Source organism: Penaeus monodon, chromosome 17, assembly GCF_015228065.2.
Source record: "Penaeus monodon isolate SGIC_2016 chromosome 17, NSTDA_Pmon_1, whole genome shotgun sequence".
In the NCBI taxonomy this organism is placed as follows: domain Eukaryota; kingdom Metazoa; phylum Arthropoda; class Malacostraca; order Decapoda; family Penaeidae; genus Penaeus; species Penaeus monodon.
In genome coordinates this window covers 6,143,388-6,150,601 of record NC_051402.1, presented here as the reverse complement: position 1 = coordinate 6,150,601, position 7,214 = coordinate 6,143,388, and the positions used below count along the sequence as shown (strand labels likewise).

The 7,214-nt window shown below is 37.5% G+C and overlaps 1 protein-coding gene across 1 annotated transcript in view; it reads left to right on the top strand.

Annotated features, from left to right (window-relative positions):
- Positions 1-7,214, top strand: part of LOC119583514 (serine/threonine-protein kinase NIM1-like) — a gene marked incomplete in the record, with an annotated part of 44,076 nt that overhangs the window by 21,434 nt on the left and 15,428 nt on the right.

The following is a 7,214-nucleotide window of genomic DNA, read 5'->3' as shown; positions in this document are numbered from 1 at the left end:
AAAAAAAGGGGGGCCCATGACACTTTCCGCAAAAGAAAAAACAACAAAAATTTGGAAAAAAAAATTTATAACAATCTAAGGGGAAAGGGTCGTGGATAATTTTGAGAAAGGGGAAATCAAATGGCCAATGGGAATTGCAATCGCTATTAGAGTTAATTAGATTTGTAATAGATGGTTTTTTAAGTTTTTATTTGCTCTTTTCTTTGATATATTATTTTCCTTTTTAAAAAAGGGGCAGCCCAAGGGACTTTACCATATTTTAAAAAAATCATGGGAATAATAAAAAAATAGGGGTTTAAAAAATTGGTTACCGTACCAACATTTGATGACAAGGATTTTGACGGTTCCACACCCTAGCCATTGAAGATTTTTTGGGGCCCAAAAGGTAAGAAATTACTGATGTAAGACCCAAGTTTTTGCCGGGGGAGATCCTGCTTAACATAAGAGGTGGGGTTTTCCCCAAAACCAGGCCCCCTTTTTAAACCAAAAGCAATTTCCCGGAAAATGAAGGCGAAAAAAAATCCAAAAAAAATTTTACCAAATGTAGTATTCAGGGAAAAGGAAGTGGCCCCCTTCCCGGACATAATATTTGGGAAATTACAAATAATGTTTTCATCACACCCCAGTTAGGTAATCGTCATCACTTTGGACCCCTTTCCCCTTTAAAAACAAAATAGAGATCCATGCCCTTGCAGTGCAATTTTTGGGCCCACAATGTATAGGGTTTGCTGGGTATCTCGCACCCCCTTTACTCTCGGGGAAATCATTCGTATAAATGTTTACTTTTTCCCGGGGTTTTAAAATATAAAAAAATGTAAATTTTGCATATATATATTATATATATAATATATATATATATATTTTTATTATTATATTTTATATATATATACATATTTTGTTGTGTGAGTGAGTGGGGTGGGTGGGTGGTGTGTGTGGGGGGGGTGTTGTGTGTGTGTGTGTGTGTGTGGTGTGTGGTGTTGTGTGTGTGTGTTTGTGTTGTTTGTAGGTGTGGGTGTGTGGGGTTTTGTGTGTGTGTGGTGTGGTGTTTTGTGTGTTGTGGCTGGTGTTTGTGTGTGTGTGTTGGGGTTGTGGGGGTGTGTGTGTGTGTGTGTGTGTGTGGTGTGTGTGTGGGGTGTGGGGTTTTTTTTTAAATAAATTTTTAAATATTTTTAAAATTTTATATTTTATAATATATATATATATATATTTTTAAAATATTTTATAAAATTTAAACTTTGGGTATGTTGAAAAATCTATATATTGTTTACCCCGACCCCCTCGTCTCTCTGCCATCTTTATTTGGGCATATATCTTTTAAAATTGTTACCCCGGCCGCCTCGCCCTCTCTGCCACCAACACAAGGCAGGCTAGGCAGACGGCGTGCTATCCACAGGGTCGTGAAACTTGAACAGCTCAAGAGGCACCGACCCACCACAGGTTCCAGAAACCCACGGGGGGAAAAACGCCAAGGGGGAAAGGCGGGGCACGAAAAAACAAAAAATGAGTTTTTTCCTTTATTTACACAAGTTTTTTACCCGTACATTTTTTTATAGGCACAATACGGGGGGGGACCCCAGCATGTCACCCTCCCACGATACAGTTTAAACCCAGGGCAACACAACTTTTAAATCAGGTCGCAAGGGAAACACAAAAGGGGTCTTTCAAAGGAGCAGCACCCAACTCCGTTTTCCTTTGGCTTTTTCCCTTTCGCTCCTCCGCTAACAGCCAGTTGCGCCATGTTTCCCCGGGTCCCTTCATGTTAACCCCGCCCGGGTTCATTTTTTTCACGTTAACCCCCATGTTTCGCACAGAGCAAAGACCCAGGGCGTGCAATATCATTTTGATTCCTTGTCTAAAAAAGGGGGTTCCGGGAAAAAATAAAGGATTACGAGTTGAAAAGTTTTGGGGTTTGGGACCACAAAAATATAAACTAATATTTTTATGTCTCAGAAAATTTATTTTTTTTATCCCCCCCCCCTTCTCCTCGGGAGTGTTGTGTGTTTGTGTGTTTTGTTGTGTGTGTGTGGGTTGTGTGTGTGTGTGGGGTTGTGGTGTTTTGTGTTTTGTGTGGTGTGTGTGGGGCGTGTGTGGGGGTGTGTGGGGTTTTGGGTGTGTGTGTGTTGTGTCTTTCTGTCTGTTCGGTCTGCTGTCTGTCGGTCTCGTCTCTTTTTTATCACGAAATGGTCTTCCTTATTTAAAAAAGGAAAAATTTTTGGGAAAAAAAAAAAAATTTTGGTTATTGACGGGAAATTTTGATTTGACATTTGAAGTAAAAAAAACTGTGTTGCCTTTAGCAATGGGGTTTTTGGGGCGCTTGTTTTTATAAAATTATGAAAAAATGAAAAAAAACACCCAATTTCCCCCCAAAAAAACACACTATTGAGTACCCAATTATTTTTCTTAATAACATTTTACTTTAAATTTTTCCCTTTTTGTAATTTTAATACTAATTCCCTATCTTCTTTTTTTAAGGTAGGTCATTTTTTGAGCCCCCCTTTGGTAACAGCATGAATTTAAATTGTAGTTTTAAGGTTGTGATGTTTCTTGGAGTGAGTACGTGGTAGGGTCCCCATTTCCCTTTCCACGGAGAGTCCCGGGGATTTTCCCTTTTTAGGTAATCATTCTCTCTATTTTTTCCGGGTTTGGGGGCCCAGAAATGATTTGGGGCGGGTTTGGGCCCACCCAGGGCCCTAGGTAGGCAATCAAGGTGAAGTTCCCTTGGGCCCCAAGGGGAAAAAACGCGCCGGCCGGTGACTTTGAAACCCCCAAAATCAGATTGCCCCTTGTGGCAGTCTTGAGTCCGACGCCTAACCATTCGGCCACCGGGGGCCCTTATAATTCCCTTTGTGAAATATATAAATGTTGCTAAGTTTTGTACAGCGATTAAATTTAACGAAAATAATGGCACGGAAGACAGGGGTTTAAGTAAAAAAAACTATACAATCCCGAAACTAATAAAAATTCTAATATCATTCGTCGGGGCACCCGTAAGGCCTTTGATCAAAACTCCAAAATCACAAGCAGGGGGCGTTACTTCATTTTTTTTTGGGGGGGGGGGGGGGGGGGGGGGCGAACCCCCAAAAAAAAAATCTTCCCTTTTTCAAAATCCGCCAGGTTAATAGGGAATGGGGGAAATTCCCACCCCGGGGCCCCCCGGTTCGGCCATTTGACTAACAATTTAAAAAAAAAAATAAGGGCTTAAATGGACAAGGGGAAAAGTAAATGAGATAATGTACTGCTTTTTCTTTAAAATCAAGGAGCCCGCTGCCCAAAATTTGTGACATATTTCTGTTAGTGTTCCATTTGCCCCGAAATTTTAATCACCCCAGGGTTTCTGGTAGTTAATTAGCAGATCTAAAGAAAAGAAAAAAATAATGATAATAATAATAATAATAATTTAAAAATAAAAAATAATAATAATAAAAATAATTTTAAAGATAATAATGAAAAATATTTAAAAACAATAATAATTTAAAAATAATAAAAAACAAAAACAATAATAATAAGAAAAATAGTAATAATAATAATAATAATTAAAAATAATAATAATAATAACAAAATAATAAAATAATAAATAAAAAAGGGCTATTTGACCACCTGCCAAAAAACGGAGATCTACTACAGAATTTCCCCCCGCCTTCTCTGCAACTTTTTCGACGACAAAGCAGCCTTACGCATGATTGGAAGATGTTTACATAACAAAAAAATTATGGGCCCCACACGATAAACCCGAACAAGAGTGTACCTGTGTGTGGGGTTTTGTGTGGGTGGGGTGTGGGGTGTGGTGTGTGGGGTGGGTGTGGGACAAAATGGGCCCAATTTCAAAACCCAGAGGTGTATCTCTTCAGCCTGAGAATGAGGAAAGGGGAAACGTTTCTCAGTAAAATAACATTAAAAGGGGATAACAAAGTGAAAAAAAAACACGTCACGTAGTTATTACGCACGTTTGACCAAAATCGTTCAACTTCAAAGGGCAGAAAAAAATGAAATGAATGAAGGGGGTAAGCATGAAAAAAAAAAATGAAATTGAAGAGGATTTGGCCTTTTGACTCATGTTTCTGATAAAACTGAGCAAAATAGCTTCAGGAAAGTGAGAACCCCTAAACGACCCCGGGGCGCCAAAATGGTGTTTTAAAAATTTTTAAGCCCCGTCCCCGTTTTCTTTTTAACCTTTGGCCCCCATTACTGCGAAGGAGACGAAGTAGTAGGAAAACAGGGGTCTTGCACTCGGGGAAAAACATGAAATTTTCGTTCATTAATTAATGAATTAATTTCTTTCGTTTTTTTTTAGTTTAAAATCCCAAAGAAACTTTTTGCGTTCAAAGATTTTTTATTTACCCATGAATGAAACTTTGATTTCCAATTCATGAAATTCTTTTTTCTTTTGAGTTTCGTTGACTGACTTAGAAAAACACTCTTTCACTTTAAGTTGGTTTGATTATTAACTGTTTCTTTTTTTCCCCGGGGGGACGAACATATAAATCTAATTTATTCTAGTGACCCAAAAAAAAGGGCCCGCGGGGGCCCAAAGTTAGAGCGTCAAACAAAAACACTGTCACGACGGCAATTGGTTCGGGGGTTTCGAGTCCCCGGGGCCGGCGCGTTTTTTCCCTTGGGCAAGGAATTCCCCTCGATTGCCCCTACCCACTGGGTGGCCAAGCCCCCAAAAGTAGGGCTGGCCCCAAGCCCGGATAAAAATAGAGAAAATGTTTACCAAAAAAAGGTAACACGGCACTCTCCGGGGAAAAGGGAACTGGGGCCCCTCCCACGTACCACCCAAGAGATCACAACATGAAAAAAAACTAAATTAAGTATCAGCGGACCACGCGCTCAGACATGAACCCCCTTTAAAAAGAAGAAGGACCACTGATTTCGACGGCCTCACCTTTTCGTCAGCCCCCACGAAAAAAGGGCCCGCCTTTTCTCGTATTTTGTTTTTTGGGTTTTTGTAATTCATAGGGATCTATGTTTTCGTATATTCCCCTAAGGTGACAGCCCTATCGGCGGGTCGGCAAAACCTGTAAACATTTGTTATTCATTTAAATAATTGGGGGTAGTGTACATCTTTCCCCCTTATCACAGCATAGAGAGCCAGATATAACCTGGGGCTGAATAAACGCCTAAGAGCTATATTCGACATTACGTATGGGTTTTAAAGAGTAAATCAAAGTAAATCGAGTCAATGTGACCCACTATTAATGTTTTAAGCCCTATCACACGAAAGAGGCACATCGCCATGGCCAGGAACATGGCAGGGTGTTTTCAGACCAAGACTGGGTTCACAAGAGGCACACGAAGGGTGACTATAATTTGTTGTCCCAAGTAGTTGTGACAATCATGATGCCCCTTAGAGGAAAAAAGTGGGCAGAAAGTTAGACTTTAAAATACTACAAATTCATTGCCAGTGCCTCACTCAACGACACCGTTTTTATTGGGAGAGAAACGGCAATTTTTTTTCTTCTTTTTTTTTGATTTTTTTATTTATTTATTAAATTAAAATAAATTTTTATTTTTTTGGATTCCTTTTCTACTTTGACTTAAGGAGTGGAGCATGAAAAAAAAAAAAACAAATCAATTTCGAAACAAAGACTGAATTAGCCCTGAAAATACAGTAGGGTTTTTTTTTTAGGAACATAAAATTTTTGATAGTTCTACCAGAAGAGTATTATCGAACTGGGGTGAAGTATCAAACGAGATTTCTCCACAGTTTTTACAGATGTTATGTTATATGGTTCGTTTTCTGGAAGAAGCTTATAGTTGCATGAAAGAGGACATTTTATTGTCTCGCCACAAAAATTCCCTAGTTTCCCTTTTTAACCCAAAAGTCCACTCGCTGGGGGGGACCAAAGCAGTTTTTCTCAAATGGGTTTGGAGGAAATCTTTTAAAAGACCCCAAAAAACTACTCCAGTACCCCATATACCCAAAAAAATTCGTTTTTTTTTAATTATTGTTATTTGTTTTTAAAACTTTTTCAAATTAATTTCTTTTTAATAATAACTTTTTAAATTTTTCCTTTAAAATTTAAAAAATTTTGTACGAAAAATTTTGGTGAACAAATAATATCTGGGTTCGCACTTTTTGGGCCAAATGCGACGTGCCACGGCACTTCTGTATTAGAGGTTCCATATATTTCTGCAGTGTGCAAGAATTTCCTAGTAGATTTTGCAAAAAAAAAGCCTTTATTTTCGAATAAATCCCCCGCCCACTTTTTGGAAACCCAAAGGGTTGTAAAGTAAATAAATTTAATGTCTGTTTCCCAAAATATACTACAATGATCCATTAGTTAGGTAGAAAAAAAAAAAAAACTATGAAAAATTGTAATAAAACGATTCTTTCAAAAAATTTTTACTACATGAAGAGAAAAAAGTAAGTTACGATATAACAAAAAAAGAATAAGGGGGAAATGTTTAATAAAAAAAAAATGCTTTTTCAAAAAACTTTTAAGAAAAGAATTTCAAAAACTATAAAAGACTAAATATTGGGAAACTAAAGGGACTTTATCAAAATTTAAAAACGTCGTGTTGCAGCAAAAAAAGCAATTGCCCCTTTTTGAAAAATCTAAGAATGAGAAAACGAGTGAAAAACGGGACGCTAACTTTAAGTCCTTTAAAATTTTGGGCCTTTGGGGGGACAATCCTGTTATTTTTAGTAATTGTTTTTATTTGATTTTTTACTGTAGAAAACGTCGAAAGTTAAATGCAGGGGATCTTTATGTAGCCATGTGATTTATGTGATTGGATTTTTTTTGTTGTGGCTCTATAGGTTAAAGTTTTTTTTTATGATTTAAGTTAAGACTTTCAAAAATTTTACTTCAATGTACTGTGATGCATAGTCTATTTGGGTAAAATTTGGGCCTTTATTTATCCAAAAAAAAGGTTTCTATTTTGGTTTACAGTAAGTAATATCAATTTTAAAATTTTGTATTTTTTAATTTTAAATTTTATGATGTAATCTTACCTAGAACCAACGCTGAAATACTTACGTGTCCTTTTGGTAAATATATATTTTTTATTCACCGAATAAAAAACGAGAAAGTGAAGTTGTTGTCGATAAATTAAAATATGTATTTACAGTTCAGATAGTCGGCAAAATTTATGTGTGGATAGGCGAGCGAAGAGAGAGACAAAAAGAGAGACGGGGGTGGGGGGGAACGCTGCCCACCTCCCCCTAAGTGACGCTCGGATCTAATTTCTCCCCGCGTAATTTTATATTG